This window comes from Acinonyx jubatus, chromosome D3 (genome assembly GCF_027475565.1).
Source record: "Acinonyx jubatus isolate Ajub_Pintada_27869175 chromosome D3, VMU_Ajub_asm_v1.0, whole genome shotgun sequence".
Classification (NCBI taxonomy): domain Eukaryota; kingdom Metazoa; phylum Chordata; class Mammalia; order Carnivora; family Felidae; genus Acinonyx; species Acinonyx jubatus.
Window position 1 is genome coordinate 49,698,513 of NC_069392.1, and position 18,718 is coordinate 49,717,230.

Here is an 18,718-nt window from a genome sequence, read left to right on the forward strand (position 1 = left end):
GGAGCTCAGGGAGCCCAGGAGGAAATGTGAAAATCTGAGGGTGGGAGTACTGGGAGTTCTAGGAGACAGACTAGAGCAGCCAAGCGCCTATTTCTCAATGTCTTGGGGCAGACTGTCTAGATTTCCTCATCACTGCTCCACGCAGGTGTACAAGTAGGGTGATCTCCAGGGAGCCACGCTTCTCCAAGACTTTTATACACTTTTTAATTAACATAATATTAAGTGCTTCATGTGTTATTAATATAATAATCAGTTTTCACTGTAACAGGAACTGAGCGCAGCACCCCTTCTCAACCCAAATGGATGCTACTATTACCCTTTGAAAGGAAAGGAACAAAGGTGTGAGTCTTTGAAACTTTCTCAGGTCAAACTGCTAATAAGCAGCAGGTCTGGGAATTCAACCCTGTGCTGACTGACAGGAAACCTTTGCTCTTAACAACTACAGGAATATCGTACATAAAACGTAGGCTGTGCATAAATTAATTTCATTGGTTATAAATAGAAAAAAAGAAAAATGATTCTGCTCTGTTTGAAAAGTATGTTGGATCCAAAAAGCGTATTTGGCTTTTCAAACTAAGATTTCGTGAGATTTTAATTTGCTATGTGAATTATATTACCAAAAGAATGGAGGAATAATGTATATCGGATTGTGGAAACTTGCTTGACCATGTGGCACTTTGGCTGAAGTTAATTCTTTTTTCTAATTCATTCATTTGTTTCTAAGTTACTATCTATTTACTTTCTTGTCTCTTCCACACATCTAAGTCTTAAATCAGAGCCAGGTCAGACTGTTCCGGGTCATGGTAAACATATACAAGGTGACTGAGAGATAATTCTTCAAAAATAGATCCACATAGCACTCGGATAGTTTGGTTGCTATTGTCTTATTTTAAAAGCACCTTGTCCTTTGGTAACTGAAGAAGTCAAAATCTACTTTCCAGATTTTTCCTGGTAAAATTATCATTATCTATTAGCTGAAATAATGTGCTACACTTAATATTTAAAAATTTTTTTTTCAACTAAAGTGAATACTTCTCGATTGCAGGAATATTTCATATTGATGTTTCTCTATGCAAATGGTAGAACCTCAACATTTTCTGAATATTACTTCTTTCTATTCCCCTCCTAAATTGAGTGTCTATTTGAACACTTCTATATAAACTATATGTAATTTCTTCTTTCCATCATTAAGATTATTTGCCAGGTATTCCTACATGAGGTTTTAGATTATCAGAGATCTTCTCAAGGAGGATTTGCTAATGGACCCAGCTTTCATAGGGCTCTTCAGTTGGTAAAGAAAAGGACTTGGAATTTATTTTCCCTTAGCAAAGGGTATTTTCTAAACTATATTTTTTTCTTATTGTAACAGATAACAGTTTGAGGTATCACAGCATCTGCTCACACTAGGAAGTCGAGGGGAAAGGAGATTACAGTTATCCAGCTTGGATGTGACAGGCCATGATGCTGGGAACGGAAAGGAAATATCAGCTTCAAGCAGTGGTGTAAATAGGGTGGTGTGGTCACACCGGTTACAGACACAGAAGGAGATAACAGGGCCAAAAGTATTTGTTCTGGGTGCCTTCCTACAATTCATCCCATCTGTTCTGCGATGACACTTGTTAGTCACCATTGCAGAGTGGCCCTGCTTCACTTTGACCTTAATCTGCTCATCAGTGGTCCCACGTTTCTCCCCATAGCCTTGTATACATCTAATGAATCACCTGTGCAGGGTCACCTTTTCTTGAGTCCCTGAGAAGTTATCTCTGTTTCTGCCCTGCTCCAACCCCAGTGCAGAATGAATGTTTTCTTAAGATCCTGAACCAGTCAAGGATTTAATAGATATAATCATATTGATCCTAAGAATCATCAGTTTACAGGAGTGCGTGGTGACTCAGTCAGTTAATCATCCAACTCTTGATTTCAGCTCAGGTCATGATCTCACGGCTCATGCTGAGCCTGCTTGGGATTCTGTCTCTCCCTCTCTCTCTGTCCCTCCCCTTCTGATGCATAATCACAATCTGTCTCTCTCTCTCAAAAATAAATATTTAAAAACAAAGAATCATTAATTTATAGCTTTTTGTATTTACTGGCTTGTACTAAACTGACTAAATTTTCATTTTCTCTAGTTTTTCTCTCAATTCTATGCTTTTAAAAAAAAATCTATATAGTGCCTAAATAAATTCTGACCACTTCTGTCTCCCGTGGTGGCACTAGCTATATTTCTGAGGGTCAAGTAGTTAATAGATGTCCGTTCACTAAAGCCACTCAATGATATGTCCCAAATCTACATCTTTTGAAAAAACAGTTTTGCTGTTGTTATTGTTTTTTTTTTTTTTAATTTCCAAATTTCCTTTATTAGCCGCGGAGGTTGAGTAAGATTTTGAGAATCATGCATGGCAATATTCATTATGCAAAATGAAGTTAACTGTGATACTTGAGCAAGGAAAAGGATGTGCTTGGTGTACTTTCTTTCTTTGGGGTTCTTCAACTGGTTCTGAAAGTAATTTCAGAAGAAGAATTTTCAAAAGGTAGCATCATCTGAAAAACCGGTGGTTAGACTTTCAGAATCATTATTTGTGAGTATGAATGTATTTATTTGTATACATAAGTCCAGTCCCAGAGTACAAATCACTAAAGACAAACCTAGTAAAAATAGTAAATTCTCAGAGATCTCCCCAGGTAAGCGGTATCCACTTACGTACAGTGGTGACATTTTACCAGACTCCCACCAGAAGCTGTAGTTTTAGCCAATCTAATGCCTTGGCTTACTTGTGTCTGCCTGGACAAGTAGTGAGGTGACAGAATGCCAGAGATGGAAACCTCGGCTCAGAGAAAGCAGTGTTTTCTTCCCTGTCAGGGCTGCTCTCATTGTTGATGCTAATTCTAACTTGGCTCCTGCTGATCACTGGCAAAGGGATCTGATACTGTTTGACTTTCAATTTGGGGAAATATTTTAGAATTTGCCTGGGGGCAGAAAGCACACATTATAACTGGTTTCGTGCCAGCAGAATGAGAAGTTGTCGATACATGTTTGTTGAATCAAATTGATTTGAATTGAACACCCACTGGATGCAATTAGTGTTATGACAGGGAAGAGAAGCTTTGCGGCAATTACTCAATATTTGTGGATCACCTACTATACACACTAGTATGCTATGAAAGAGAGAGCAAAGTTGACATTTCTGACCTCCAAAAGCTTCCTATCATGCGTGGGATGAGAGTGAGATAGAAATCCTGACTTCCTTCTAAGCATACAACTATACCGAGTGACAGCAGAGTCAAGGATCACCATGTTCTAGATGACATTATAGAGACATTTCAAACAATGTTTCAGGCCAAGGCTGTAAATACATGCCCATGGTATAAAATACATTATACCAGTTATATATACTTCCTTAGTAGTGTTGTCATGCATGTGAATATTTACCTATCATTTAACATAAAGCTTGCCATCTAGTAACTGTTCAACAGTAGACAATCTTGCAGAATCAGACTAGAGGCTTCTCTGCCATTTGCTAGCTGCAGTGCTTTCTCATGAACATGCATTTGGAAAACAACCAAGGAAACCATGGCAGAGCAAGGCTGTTACCCCACAGAACTCATCTAAGTCATGACTTATGAAGCAGTGGAATTAAGCATTGGGTATTTTCTATGTCTTTATGGGCTACATTTTCCTTATCTGGTTATTGTGTAGTCGCTCTGTAAGAGAATTTAGAAAGTACCTCTTCACAGTCCCAAATGAGAACGGAAAACATAATTGGAAGGCATCTCTGGTATGAAAGAGAGAGGCAGGGAATTTCAGGAAAGGAAGTGAGAGTCAAATATTGCCCAGCATTCTCTGTCAAAGTAAAAGACATCTTTAGACCTCCTCTCCAAGCGCAAAGACCAATATCAAATGCCTGTTCAGACCATTGTAAGAGTCCAGGAATTAGATAAGATACTTCTTCATCTAAGAGTTGGGCAACTAGTTTGGGTAAATATGGTGATTATATGGTATTTTCTAATAAAAGTAGATGCGCTTGACTAAAAGTCTTTTGTCGCTGATTTCAGTCACTTAGAATTTTAATCCATTTACTCACTGACTTAAAAAACAACCTCTGTTTTTTTTGTGTGTTTTTTTTTAATTGGGCCTGGTAAAGTCAAGTGATTCTCCATGAATCAGATTTTCCCTAAGTCAAGTACCAATGTTATCTGCTTTTCTTCACTTTTTCTGTCTTCCTCCCGTTTCAACCTCCACTTATATGCAATTAATTTCCTCAGGCTCATCAGGTCACTGACTAAAAAATTTGTCAACAGAGGTCCTCTTCTGCCCTATTTCTATGCTGCGTGTCTGATGTTACCCTCTCCTATTTGTTACTACATTTTTCCACTGGTAGTTTCCCTCTCCTTCAGATTTAGATCTGATCTTAGTGAAACTTTCACTTACTGCATTGTAGTAGCCAGCCTCAAAGATATTATCCATTCATCCCCACTCCTGGTATCCTTACCTTTGTGTAATTTTCTCCCAGATTGTACCAGAGTTTGTGTGATCAACAGAATGTAGCAGAAGTGAAGGGTATATCATTGCCAAGTTTGGCTTCTAAAGACTACTGATTCTATCTTGGTTTTGTGTATGTGCATGTGTGTGCATGTGTGTGTTTGAGTGCAGTCACTTGCTCTCAGGGAGGTGAGCTGCCATGTTATAAGAACACTTAGACACCCTGTGTAAAGGACCATGTGATGAAGGATGGTGCCTTTGGGCCAATAACCAGAAAAGAATGGAAGCTTACCAATAAGAACTTGAGTGAACTTAGATGCTGATTCTTCAGCCTTGGTTGAGTCTTGAGACGACTGAAGTCTTGGTCTACATAACCTTATGAGAGGACCTGAGCCAGAACCATCCACTCAGGCTGTTCCAGAATTCCAGACTCAGAAACTGTATGAGATAACAAATATTTGTTAAAAGTTGCTATATTGGGGGGCGGGGGGTGATTTGTTACATAATAATAGAAGCAATACAAGCATAATGTGTACTTATAAGTACAGGACCTCATCACTTTGTCATCTCTTCTTTTGAGAAATGGAAGTTAAGACATGAGTTGACTCTTAGGTTTTGCTAAAACTACTGCATGGTGGGATTCTCTACCTTTCATGTTAGTCCAGAATTTAGGGCTGACCTTTGGCTTTCATCTTCATCTCAGAGGAAGGAAAGCTGAATTATCTGGTACTAGACTATCCTCAAAAACTGGGTCATACACTTAACTACTCTGCTTGATAGAGGGTTGGGTATATGTGTAGAGGAGAATACAGTTGTACAACCAAGTTTTAGCATGCTTTATTTAGGCCAGAATCTATTTTTCTTGTCCCTTCTTATCATTGCAAAGAATAATACTCCACAGATAGAGCTGATTCTCATTTTTGTTCTATAAAGTCATGGCAAACCCTGGATTAGCAAATACTGCACCATTGCTCCTAGGGGAAACGGAAGGTTAGATTCCTGCAAGATTCCTGGTCATATTTTCTTAATTGATCAACATATAACCTTGTTTTATGTGTATTTCTGCCTGTAGGAACTTTATTCGACATACACAGGCATATCTCATTTTATTGTGCTCCCCTTTATTGCACTTCACAGAATTACGTTTTCCATCAGTTGAAGGTTTATGGCAACCCCAGGTCAAAGAAGTCTATTGCCACCATCGTTCCAATAGCAATTTGCTTATTTCAAGTTCCTGTGTCACATTTTGGTAACACTTGTCATATTTCAAACTTTTTTGTTTTTTTAATATTTGTTATGGTGATCTGTAACCAGTGATTATGATTCACTAAATGCTCAGGTGATAGTTAACATATTTTAGCTATGAAATATTTTTTAATTAAAGTATGCACATTGTTTTTTAAGGCATAAAGCTACTATAAACTAGACTATGGTTTAGTGTACTTTTATATGCATGGGGAAAGCAAAAAATATATTTCGCTTGGCTTTATAATGATATTTGCTTTATTGCAGTTGTCTGGAACTGAAACTGCAATATCTCCAAGGCATGCCTGTACTGTTGACCCATTAACATTGAACTCACAAGTGACATCGCTGTAACTCATGCCTGAACAAAACGTATTTAACGTATATTTTCTTTGTAAGGCATATCACAGCTTTCTTGCACTAATCAACATTACATAGCATTTCAGTACTATACTTGAGGGCTATTATAAACAATGTAATGACCAATCAAAAAAGCACAAATATGCAAACATTTGGCACTAAATAGATTGTGAAAAGGGCACTTCTGAAACAAGAAGGCAGAGTACTGTCTTCTTCAACCTCAGCTAGGAATAGGCACGTTGGGCAACTCAGTCTTTCACCACCTTGCAAATGTCTGCAATGTGCCTTGGGAATGACTTGCAAAAGTGCCTTGAGTACTGGTTTTGAGGTTGCAAATGAATGTTACCAAGTAGGCAAATTTGCAAATACGGAATCCACAAATAATGAGGCTCGACTGTTATTTATTTTGTTCCTCATATATCCCTAGTGGTAAATGTGACAGAGTCTTTATCATAAATTTACCTGCTCTCTAGTGGATATGAAAAATTAGAAAAGGCAATATCTGCTTTGCTGCACTGGCTCCCGAACACTTTAGTTAACCTGAATACCTACTGTCATCCAGTATCACACTGATTTGGAGGGGTGGAGATCAACCATTCTGAAGCTGGAACAGATGGGACCCTTTATCCAGTGAGGCTAGACAACGTGCTGCTCTGTACCATCAGACTCTGTACCTGGATAGAATCACTGATAACCACCTCTACCTGCCCAGCAGTTTCTGTTTTCATACACTCCCAACACTCAATATCCAATATCAGTAGATACAACAATATAGATCTTTACCAAACAAACAAATTTCTTCTTTCTTACCCTTTCAAAACCTTCTCTGCCACCTATCTCCACATCAACTAGGAAACTTCTACACAAATCTAATCAGAGTTGCCTAATTATAAAATTACCTACAGAGCATACTGAAAAAAAAAAAAAATCAACTTCTCCCAAAATATGTAACAGAATTTCCAGGGAAAGGCCTTAAAATTCTATATTCTTATCAAATATTCTATAATGATTTTTATGATTAGGCAAGTTCTCAGCCTTAACATTTCTCTAAACACTTGAAAACTTGAAAAAGGATAAATAAAAGAAAATAAGTTACCTGACTGAAGACTTCTTTTAGGTCCACTTGAACCCAGGTTTTTAATTGAAATGAGCTATCTGAAAGGCTCAGCTTTAAACAATTTTCACATAAGTAATAGTTAAGAACATCCTAATAGAATTAAATAAGTTAGTCAGAAGTATGTCCTATGGTCCTGAGGTGGCAATAGTTGTTGTAAAATAATTAATATATTCGATTTGAGACTCTAGACTCACTGTTTCTAGTGCTTTCTTGATCTTACCCAAAGGCATCAATGGAAAATTTTTAGCAACTACAACAAAAGTACTACTTGCCTGATAACAATGATAAGACAGAAGGGCACAATTAATATTAGATGAATTTCCATTGTAGATATACTAATATGTTAATATGTAAAACAAACAATAACAGAGGCATCAAAAAAGTGATGAACTGATGAATGAAACAATTGATGAATTTAGATTATATTATTATATTATTACATTACACTTATTTATTTCATGTAAATTATAATTGCCCAGTCATGTTAAAGACTATTTTCCCAACTAGAAAAAAAGTAAACTGAGATAGTCTTGAATAATGTATCCCATATCTGCAGGCTTCTATGATTTTTTTAAGCTTACTAAGAAAACAAAACAAAACAAACCATCCACTTTTTTTTTCTGATTTGTATTATTTACTTCTTAACAGTATCTATTTTCCTTTATATCCATTACCTGCCCCCCCCCCGGTTGTATGTTGATTATTAATTTAAGACCTTATTTACATCCTTGAGCTGTGGTGTCAATTTTTACTGCTCTAGTTACTCCTTTGAAACACATCATGGAAAGGTGCTGTGTTAATAAAGAGCTCTATTTTTACTGAATATCAGAGTCCGGCCTCTCATGGATCACTTTCCTCTAGGGATAATTAGTGGAAATTAGTGATCCTCAAACTCTGGTGCAAATCTGAATCTTCTCTAGCACTTCTTAAAAACAGCTGCTACAGCTGTATCTTAGCTTCTGAGTAAGATCCTGAGTGTGGGATCTAAGCACGGGAAGCAGAGGATGCATCGTAAGGAGAATCAAGAGTGAACGTTGCCACTCTTAGACTTACCCACATTCATAAGAAAGTCATGTGCACACACATTTTGCTGTCCCTGGCTGCACTGGCTTTGATTTTGGCTTCTTAATATACCTAACCCTGCCAGCCCAAATTTCTACTCCTGATAGCTGAAGGTATACATTGCCATTAATTTATAGAGTTTATTTGCTCCATTTTGATAACCATTAAATCATGCAGGGTTTTCAGCTAAGAAATTTAATTTAATTTATGCATGCTATTAAAAGAATAGGTGTGAATTAGTTAATATGATATCATTTACAGGATGGGAAGGTGCATTTTAATTTGTCTGAGAAAATGCCTTAAACAAAAGGTTACATTAATAAAGAGAATTCCACGTTGTGAGCTAGAGTGTTGAAGTGATTCTTTTATCTTGATTAGAGTCTTTTGAGTCTTCAAATCGGATACAGAAATTGGTCTCCTATTTTCTCTCTGTGCATGGCTAATCTATTACCACTTTTTGAAACACATCCTTTAAGAAGCCTACCTCAATTGTTTGGTATTATTTCATAATTCTCCTCCCTTCAGGGTAATTTAATCTTTTCCTTTTTAAATCATACCAAGCAATATAATAATCAAAATGTTATGTATGAATGAAAATGGTTTTGCAGCCTTTCGTTCCATTATAAGAATAGTGAAAGAAAACTGAATGCAAGAAATATATTCACATGTTCTAAAAAACTGCATAGCATAGATTGGATGCTGAATGTGATTTGCCATTAAAACAAATCAATAATGAAACCTTTTAAACACTGAAGCAATCAGACACAGCTGAATAACATTAATTGGAAATCGTGATATACTTTATAAATCAAAGATGGCAAATCAATAACAAGGTTGAAGGTGCACCTGTGGTGATCCTTCTTGGTTGCATTCTCCTGACAAGTGACCACATAATATTGATTGGGAAGAAGCTTATACTGAATAGATGGCATAAACTGATGTTTGGCTCATTCATGGCTTATGGCCACAAAGAAGAATGAGACCTAAGGAATCAGTCCCTTTATGTGTACATAATTACATAAGCAAACAAAAAATACTCATGTGAGCATAGTGGTATTGTTAATTAAATGGTCAGTTTATGTTGGATTATATGGAATTAAAAACAGGAACCTGTGTCATTAATCATGGAATCTTGGAAAGGTACTTTAGAGACCCTAATTCAACATTCTTATTTTATAGGGTGGAAACAAAGAGAGCAGATAAATGATTTGATCAAGTTAAAACAGTAAGTAATATCTAAATCTAGAACCCAAGACAATACTCTCTCTGTTTCTGATGCATGTATACCAATGTCTAGGAATTAAACACATACACACATCTAATTAAATAATATTTCTATTGCAAAGTGTATTTTGGGAGTTGGTTCAATGGAATTTGGATTCTATTTTACCAGAAATAGAATTTTACTTAATAAAAGTTAAATCTCCAGAGAAATCCATAAAAGTTTTCATGCCATCTTTCCTTCTACAGTTGGAAGGAGAACTGGCAAAACTTTTTCATTCCTGTAACTTTAAGAATAAAACATTAAAATCTAAAGTGTTTCATTATAAATTTATATAGTCACAGTGAATAAAACTTCTCGTATGTTTTCTAGGTTGACATTCTACAGTATGTGTCTACACTTTCCACTAATGCAAAATTTCAAATTCAGTAAGGGTGAGATAGAGCCTGGAATTGTGCTTTAAGGAACCCCAGTTAACTTAATATATATTTCAAGATACTTTGCATTATATATAGATTCCTTCGTGTTCTTAAAAAGGAATGCCCTTTATTTCTTTCTCTTACAATCCCAATTAGCTATTTCCCTCAGCTTTCAAAACAAATAAAATGATTCATAGTCATCTTCTAATACATATTTTAAATTATCATGGAGAATTTTATGCTTCCAGTGTTTCCATTCCCAAACTCTAATGCGAGTTTAATCACCTCCAACCTTAATTCCCACTAACTCTATGTATCACTTACCTATTGCTTTGTAACAACCCCAAAACCTAGTGGCTTGAAACAGCCATTTATTTAGCTCACGTTCTTCACAATTTGAAGTGGTCTCAGATGGGTTGTTCTATTGGTCTCAATGAAGATCACTTACGTGAATACAGTCACCTGCCAGTCAGTTGGAAGGCTCTGCTGCTTGGATTGGCTGGCAATAGTGGGTGATGACAGAAGTGACTGGGCCACATGTAGGCTATCAAACAGCAGACATCCAGGGCTTTGTCACATGGTGGTGGTGGCGGGAATTCAAAGAGCACAAGTAGATGGGAAACCTCATTGTGCAATAATTTTTTTTAGTCTCTGCTTGCATCATACTGCTAACGTTCCACTGGCCAATAAAAAGTGGTATAAGCCAACCCAGAATCAAGGAACAAATTAATAGGCTCCATTTCTTAAAAGGAAGATCTGCAAAATCACACCACCAGAGCATAGGTGCAGGGATGAGAAGTTTGTCATCATATTTGCAATCTATCATATATTGATCCTGCTTATGACTACTTTCTTGCCAGGATAGAATGTTAGAAAATTAAATAACTAGATCAAAGCCCCACACCTAGTCAATTTTAGGGAAATATTCAAGCCAAGATATATTTGACTCCAAAGGTATCAAGTCCATCTTATGACAGACCTTAAATACATCTCATACCTCTTCCTTCTTTCATCTTCACTTGTAGGTCAAGCCATCATCTCTGACCTGGATATAATCTCTTTCCAACTGATCTTCTTGTTTCCATCTCCCCTATCTGCAATACATTTTCAGTGACATAAACTGAATGATATTTTAAAATGTAAATGACACTATGTTATTTCCCTAATTAAAACATTCCAATAATTATCATCCTCCTACTTAGAAAATAAAAATTCCAAGTCCTTATCTTGTGTATAAAACCATAGAAGATCTTCTTCCTTGCTTTGCTTTCTGTACATACATCATTATATCCTGCCCAGGGTTCATTATGCTTGAGCTACACTGGCCTGTTTATTGTTTCTCTAATATATTGAGTTTATTCTCTTTAAAAGCCTTTATTTTTGCTGTCCCTGAAGACAGAACTTCTGAAAGGAAGACTCTTCTCTCTTGGACTACATGGCTCTCTTTCATTAGGCAGGCTCGTTGACAATGTCAACCTCATAGAAAGGACTTTCTTAACTGTTTTCTGTAAAGTAGCCATGCTTTTCCCTGGGTCCTTAACAAAGGAAATTTATTACATTAATATTGGGGTGGGAACTAAGGAGTGTCAGTCAATATAATACACATTAGTAATTATCTTGCACGTTTGTTTATTTGTATAACATCTATTTTCTTGCGATCCTTGTAAACCAAATAATAGTAGAGACCGTGTCTATCATAATCACTGAGGCATTGTAAATGACACAATATTTGTTGAATTAGGAAATGACATGCTTCAGATCTCGGAAAAAGCCATGAAAAATAACAGGGCTCTTTCCACATCTTTGGCAGCTTTCAGTAATGAGCTGAAGGCTAACTGTTCCAAAGATCATTCTCCTAAGAATTTTTCTTTGATGAGAGTCTCTACACTATTGTTGTACATGATTCCAAAAGGATTAAAGCTTTCATCTTTAGGGTATTTAGGCCAGGTATGACTTAAGGGATATCTACATAACCGAAGTGGAAACAATAGTCTTTGAAATTAATTTTCTCTAACATTTAAGTGATATTATACCCCTACAAGGTATGCAAAGGGGGAATGATAAAGATTGAAGAATATCAACGACCTGAGTAGTGGAAGGAAGTAAATATTGAGAGGAGAAACATGAAAGACTTGTAGATTTAGTGACACAGAAGACAAACTACATTGACTTGCTTTGATTAACCCTATTTTCCTTTAACTTGGTAAAGATAAAAATATAAGCTACATCTGGAGTATTTTTGTTATTCCTGACTCAAAATATAGGCAGCTGTGTTTTAGATGATTTATGAATATTTTTAACACAGATTGTGTAAAGGATTTCAGTCTCAGTGGAATAAAGTATGCTTGACAGAGTCATAACTAGAAGGGCTGTTAAGAATAGAGTTATGGAGATTAAGGAATATGTCCTAGATTTATAAGAGTATATACCAAACAGTCTTACAATTACCTTAGAAAATTGGTTAAAAAAAAGAAAATAAATGTTTAAACTACAAAATATACCATCGTCTATTTTAGTGCGCTTTTTGGGGTATTTTTAAAGAAATGTTGTTTGGACATGGTAACAAAATGACATCCTTGAGATTATTTATGTTGGAATACTGACGTTTCCAGGAGATTTGTGATATATCAAAATGTCTAAAAGAGTCTATTTTAGACATTGACTAGAGAGAACACATATCTAGCTTAGCTGAATTCTCAGTTGAATAATGCAGTATACTTTATATATTTACTATATACTATGTGTAGATATATATATGTTATATATACATATGTGTATGTGTTTATTTTTGAAAATTTTATTTTTATTGGAATGATAATATCCTGATCCTAGACTTATTCAAATCTTTGTAGAACTATATTTTTAAAAATGAATAATTTTAAAATCTGGTTCTGTTTTCATGTGTTCAGACCCCTGAATATTGCAGCAATTGAAATGTAAATATATACTCAAGTGGATTAAGAATATTAAAAAAAGAATATTTAAGAATCAACATATTTACTCATTTATACGCTGAAGCTGGGCTTATTGAACATCTACTAGATGGAGGGAGTACATAAGTGACTGTGCATAATATAAGATTAGAAGACAAATTTCTTTTTAAAAAGTTTTTTTTTTTTTTTATTTCAGAGAAAGAGAGCACCTGTGAGCAGGGGAAAGGGAGAAACAGAGAGAATCTTAAGCAGGCTCCATGCCCAGCACAGAGCCTGACACAGTTCTCAAGCCCATGACCCTGAGATCATGACCTGAGCCAAAATCCAGAGTCAAATGCTCAACCAACTGAGCCACCCAGGTGCCCCATAAAAAAAGTAAATTATTTTTTTAATAAAGATAATATATATGCACAAATCAGTAAAGCATAAGATGGAAAACATGACTTAATTGCACACCGGGTAATTTAGATGCTATATAAATTTATATCTCAATAAATTCTGTTAAAAACACTATGTACAAAGTGATATTTACAGAACCATGACTAATCAAGGTAGATTCTTTGAAGGCTGATATCAGCTGGTAGGCATGGGCATACTGTGCTGTTTTTTACTTTTGTTATCTATTCTTTTCAGGGTGTTCTCTGTTATTTTTTAAAAAAATGTTTATTTATTTTGAGAGAGAGAAAGAGGTAGAGAAAGAGGGAGAGATGATCCCATGCAGGTTCCATGTTGTCAGCACAGAGCCTAATGTGGGGTTTGATCTCATGAATGATGAGATCATGACCTGAGCCAAAATCAAGAGTTGGACCCTTAACCAACTGAGCCACCCAGGTGTCCCTGGGGTGTCTGTTCTGACTGTTTAATGTAGAGGCTTCACCATTTATTAAGCATTGGATCATCATCATTCCATGAGGAGAGTTTGGAGTACGAAATTTAATATATTAAATGTTCTAACAAAAAAGAGAACAACATGAAATAATAGGTGGGTTATTAAGAATAAAAAAGGAAACTATTAAAAAAGAATCAAATAGAAGTGTGAGAAATAAAAAAAAAACAATAACAAAGATTAAGACTATCACTTACAGGCTCATAAGTGTACCAAGTACAGCTGAATAAACAATCAGTGAACTTGAATATAGCAACATGATGTAGAAACCACAAACAGAAATAAACACACACATATACACACACCAGAGAATCCAAGACTGTTTTATAATAAATGGTCTAACCAACAGAGTTGGCAACCTTGTAAGAGGAATGAAAGAGAGTATAAGGCCAAAGAAATATTTGAAGAAAAATACCCAAGAATTTTCTCTAATTAATGAAAGATATCAAACCACAGATATAAGAAGCTAAGGAAATATCAAATAAGATAAATACCAAATAAACCACATCCAAGTATAAGATAGTCAAATAAAAACAAAAGACTGAGAAAATCTTGAAGGAGGCCAGGGGGAAGAATCACCTACAGAGGAATAAAACCTACTACAGACTCAGGGTACCTGGGTGGCTCAGTTGGTTAAATGTCTGACTCTTGATTTCAGCTCAGGTCATAATTTCCTGGTTCATGAATTCAAGCCCCACATCGGGCTCTGTGCTGGCAGTGTGGAGCCTGCTTGGGATTCTCTCCCTCACTGCCCCCTCCACACCACTTGTGTTCTCTCTCTCTCAAAACAAGTAAATAAACTTTAAAAAAAATTAAAAATAACATAAATACTACAGACTTGGAGTGACATCTTTAAAGCAAAAAAAAAAAAAAAAGTTAAGCCAGTTTTGAAATAGCCTTTAAAAGTGAAGCAAAATGAAGTCTCAGCAGAGAAAACCTGAGGGAACTTGTTGTGAGTAAATCAGTGCTATTAGAGATGTTAATAGTTCTTCATCAGGAAGAATATGAAACCATACAGAAACTCTAATGTTCACAAGCAAATGAAGTAATTGGAATTATAATAAATAATGGTAAAATAAACTTTTAAAAATATTTTTAATTATTCTGAAATATAACTGATTATATAAAGCATAAATAATAGCAATGTATCATATGTTTATGGCATATAAAAAGAGCATCTTACAACAATATTAACACAAAAGACACAATAAAAAACGGAATATGTTTTTTAAGCTTCTTAATATATAAAGTGGTATAATATTGTCTAAAGTGATGGGAAAATCGCATTAACTAAAGATGTAATTATAAACTAAGGCAAACAATAAAACTTAAAAAAAAGAAGTATTAACAATGTCAATGGAGAAGATAATATAAAACAATAAAAAATGCTCACTCCAAGAGAAGGCAGGAAAAGGGGGAGGGGAGCACCAAAAACAGAAGAGAGAGAGAATACCTACTAAGATTTGAATCCGACACTATCAGAAGTGTCACACAAATATGAACTAACTGAACCACCAATAAAAGGCAGATTGGATAGAAAAGCAAGGCACACATCTATTCTTCAAAAGAAACTCCTTTTAGGGGAGCCTGGGTGGCTCAGTCAGTTGAGCGTCTGACTCTTGATCTCAGCTCAGGTCATGATCTCACAGGTCATGGGATTGAGCCCTGAGTCTGGCTCCACGTGGAGCATGGAGACTGCTTGGAATTCTCTCTCTCTCTCTCTCTCTCTCTCTCTCTCTCTCTCTCTCTCCCCCCCCACCTCAAAATAAATGAATAAACTCTATTTTTTTAAATTCTTTTTTAATGTTTATTTATTTTTGGCAGAGAGAGAGACAGATCATGAGCGGGGCAGGGGCAGAGAGAGAGGGAGACACAGAATCTGAAGCAGGCTCCAGGCTCTGAGCTGTCAGCACAGAGCCCGATGCGGGGCTTGAACTCACAGACTACGAGATCGTGACCTGAGCTGAAGTCGGACGCTCAACTGATTGAGCCATCCAGGCGCCTGTATAAACTTTAAACAGCAAAGAAACTCATTTTAATATAAAGGTATAAAGAATTAGTATAAGGAAAATTTTCAACAAGGATGCTAAGACAAGCTAATGTGAAAATAAAAATCTTCTGAATGAATGGTGCCAGAACAACTAGTAAGTCCCATGGTAAAACATGAAGCTGGACTCCCTACCTCACAATAGTACACGAAAATTAATTCAAAATGGGCTGTAGACCCAACTATAAGAGCTAACACTACAAAAGAAAACAAGAAATTTTCATGATCTTGGATTAGAAAACAGTTTTTTAAGTATGACGCCAAATAACATAAACAAAAATAACAAAAATAGATAAACTGGACTTCACCAAAATGAAGACTTTTTGTGATTTAAAGATGTAATCACAAATCTGAAGACAACTCAAAGAATGGAAGAAAAATATTTGCCAAAAATATCTGATATGATACTTGTATTCAGAATATATAAAGAATAATTATAATTCAATAATAAAAAGACAGATAACCCAATTTTGAAATGTGCAAACAATCTGAATAGACATTTCTCTAAAGACGACATACAAATGATCAATAAGAGCATGAAAAGAAGTTCAACATTGTTACTCATTAGGGAAATGCAAATTAAAACCACCAGGAAATATATCACTTGTCACTAACTAGAAACAGATATGACAAAATGAAAAAGATAGATGATAGCAAGTACTGGTGAGGATGTGGAGAAAGTAGAAGGCATGACTTTTAATGGACATGGGGTTTCTTTTAGGGTTAATCAAAATGTCTTAAAATGAAATTGTGGTGAATACACTAAATATTCATATAACTGTATGAATATACGAAGGAGCTGAACTGTGCAATTTATATATGTGAATTTTATGGATGTAAATTATATATCAATAAAGTTGTTTTTAGAAGTTCAGAGATGGGACACCTGGGTGGCTCAATCAGTTAAACGCCCGACTTTGGCTCAGGTCATGAGCTCATGGTTTGTGAGTTCGAGACCCACGTCAGGATCTGTGCTGACAGCTCGGGGCCTGGAGCCTGCTTTGGATTCTGTGTCTCATTCTCTCTCTGCCCCTCTCCCACTTGTGCTCTGTCCCTCTCTGTCTCTCAAAAATAAATAATAAATGTAAAAGAAAAAAAAGATTTTAAAGTTCAGAGATGAAGGATGATAGAGTATTTAAGCATCAATCTAAACAACTGGATAACTTTATTCATATCAGATGAAGTCAGAGGAAAGATATTACCAGGGATAAACTGGATAATCTCATAATGAGAAATGTCAGTTAATCAAGAGGGTATAACCAATGTAAATGGGTATGCACCTAAATAGAACTTCAAAATAAATGAAGTAAAAACTAATTGGACTGAAATAAAAAAGAGACATATCTACAAGTATAGTTAGAGACTACGATACTGCTCTGTCAGTAATTTTTAGGACACTAAGACACAAAATCAGCAGGGCATAGGGGATCTGAAATAGGTTATTAGCCAATAACCTATTGAGCTGATTGACATTTATAGAAAATTCCACACAACAGAAGAAGAAAACCCATTCTTTTCAAGTATACATGTAACATAAACCAGGGAAGACTGTACTCTGGGCCTTACAACACAGTTTAGCAAATTGAAAATAATAGAAATTATACAAAGCATATTCTTAAAACATAAGGGAATGAAATAAAAATTGATAATGGAAGGATATCTGTATAATCTCCATTTGGAAAGTAAACATCACACTTCTATATAATCCATGGGTCAAATAAGTAGTCTCAAGGGAAATCAAAATATATACTTAGCTATATGAAAATTAAAAAACAACATATAAAAATTGTAAGTGGATAATAGATGACTTATGTGAAATATACAGCATTTAATGCTTTTTTTTAGGAAATAAGAAAGCCTAGAATAACGAACCTAAGCTTCTACTTTAAGAAACTAGATAAAAAAGAGGAAATTAGACCCCAAATAAGAAAGAGGAAGGAAAACAACAAAGAGCAGAAGAAAAAAAAAATTGAAGACAGAGCAACAACACAGAAAACCAAAACCAACATTTGGTTCTTTGAAAAGTTCAGTAAAACTGATAGATGCCTAGTCAAATCGACTAAGGAAAAGGAGAGAGGCCTCAGTTCACTATTATCATGAATGAACGGTAATTCATCATCAGTGGATGTCACTACGGATTCACAGACATTACAAGGATAATAAATACTATGAACAATTCTATTCTATGGCCATACAATAAACACTTAGATAAAAGGGACAATGCCTTGAAGAGCAGAAACAATCAAAATTCACTGAAGAAATAAATAGCATGAATGATATTATGTATATTAAAGAAATTATAATCACAGTAAAAAATCTTTAAAAAAATATTAGTTTCACTGGAGAATTTATTAAAATTTATGTAAAAAGAAAAATTCCAATGAACAAAAACTCTTATCAACTGATATCAGAATGGAATTACCATATTATCAAAGTCAGATAATAATATAAGAAAACTACAGATCAATGTCCCTCATAAACACAGACACTAAAATCATAAAAAATTAGCATATCATATTCAATGATATATCACAATCAAGTAGGTTTACCCAGGAATTTAAAGCTGGTTTAACATTAAAAATCAATTAATATAATCACCAAATAAAAAGTTTAGAGAAAAAAAATATGATTATCTTAGTAGATACAGAAAATGCTTTAATCAAACAATCCTTTATGATTTTTTTTTAAAACTATCTGTTCTATGAATATAATACTCACAGGATACAGCTGTTTTACACCTGAACCGAGTCAACTCTACATTTGTCTCTGGGCATGCTGGGTATCTGAGATTGATGCTCAGATCAGATAAAGTTCATGGATCCAGTAACAAATTACCTAGTGATTTAGGAGGTGCTGTTTAAAGTCTGAAACTCCCTCGGTGTCACCCAGAGCTGGTATGTTTGTTCATGGCTTTTAACTTGTGTAATTCTTTAGACACCCTGATTTGGTT

General features: G+C 35.3%; 1 long non-coding RNA gene across 4 annotated transcripts in view; it reads right to left on the minus strand.

Annotated features, from left to right (window-relative positions):
• Positions 1 to 10,360, minus strand: part of LOC106983829 (uncharacterized) — a 94,248-nt gene extending 83,888 nt beyond the window's left edge. For all 4 annotated transcript variants that reach the window (XR_001431574.3, XR_008291836.1, XR_008291837.1 and 1 more), the window contains exons 1-2: positions 10,227 to 10,360; positions 4,770 to 4,915 (exon numbers count right to left, since the gene is read on the minus strand). This is a non-coding gene — a long non-coding RNA (uncharacterized LOC106983829). The remainder of the gene's footprint in view (positions 1 to 4,769; positions 4,916 to 10,226) is intronic.
• Positions 10,361 to 18,718: the final 8,358 nt, after the last annotated feature.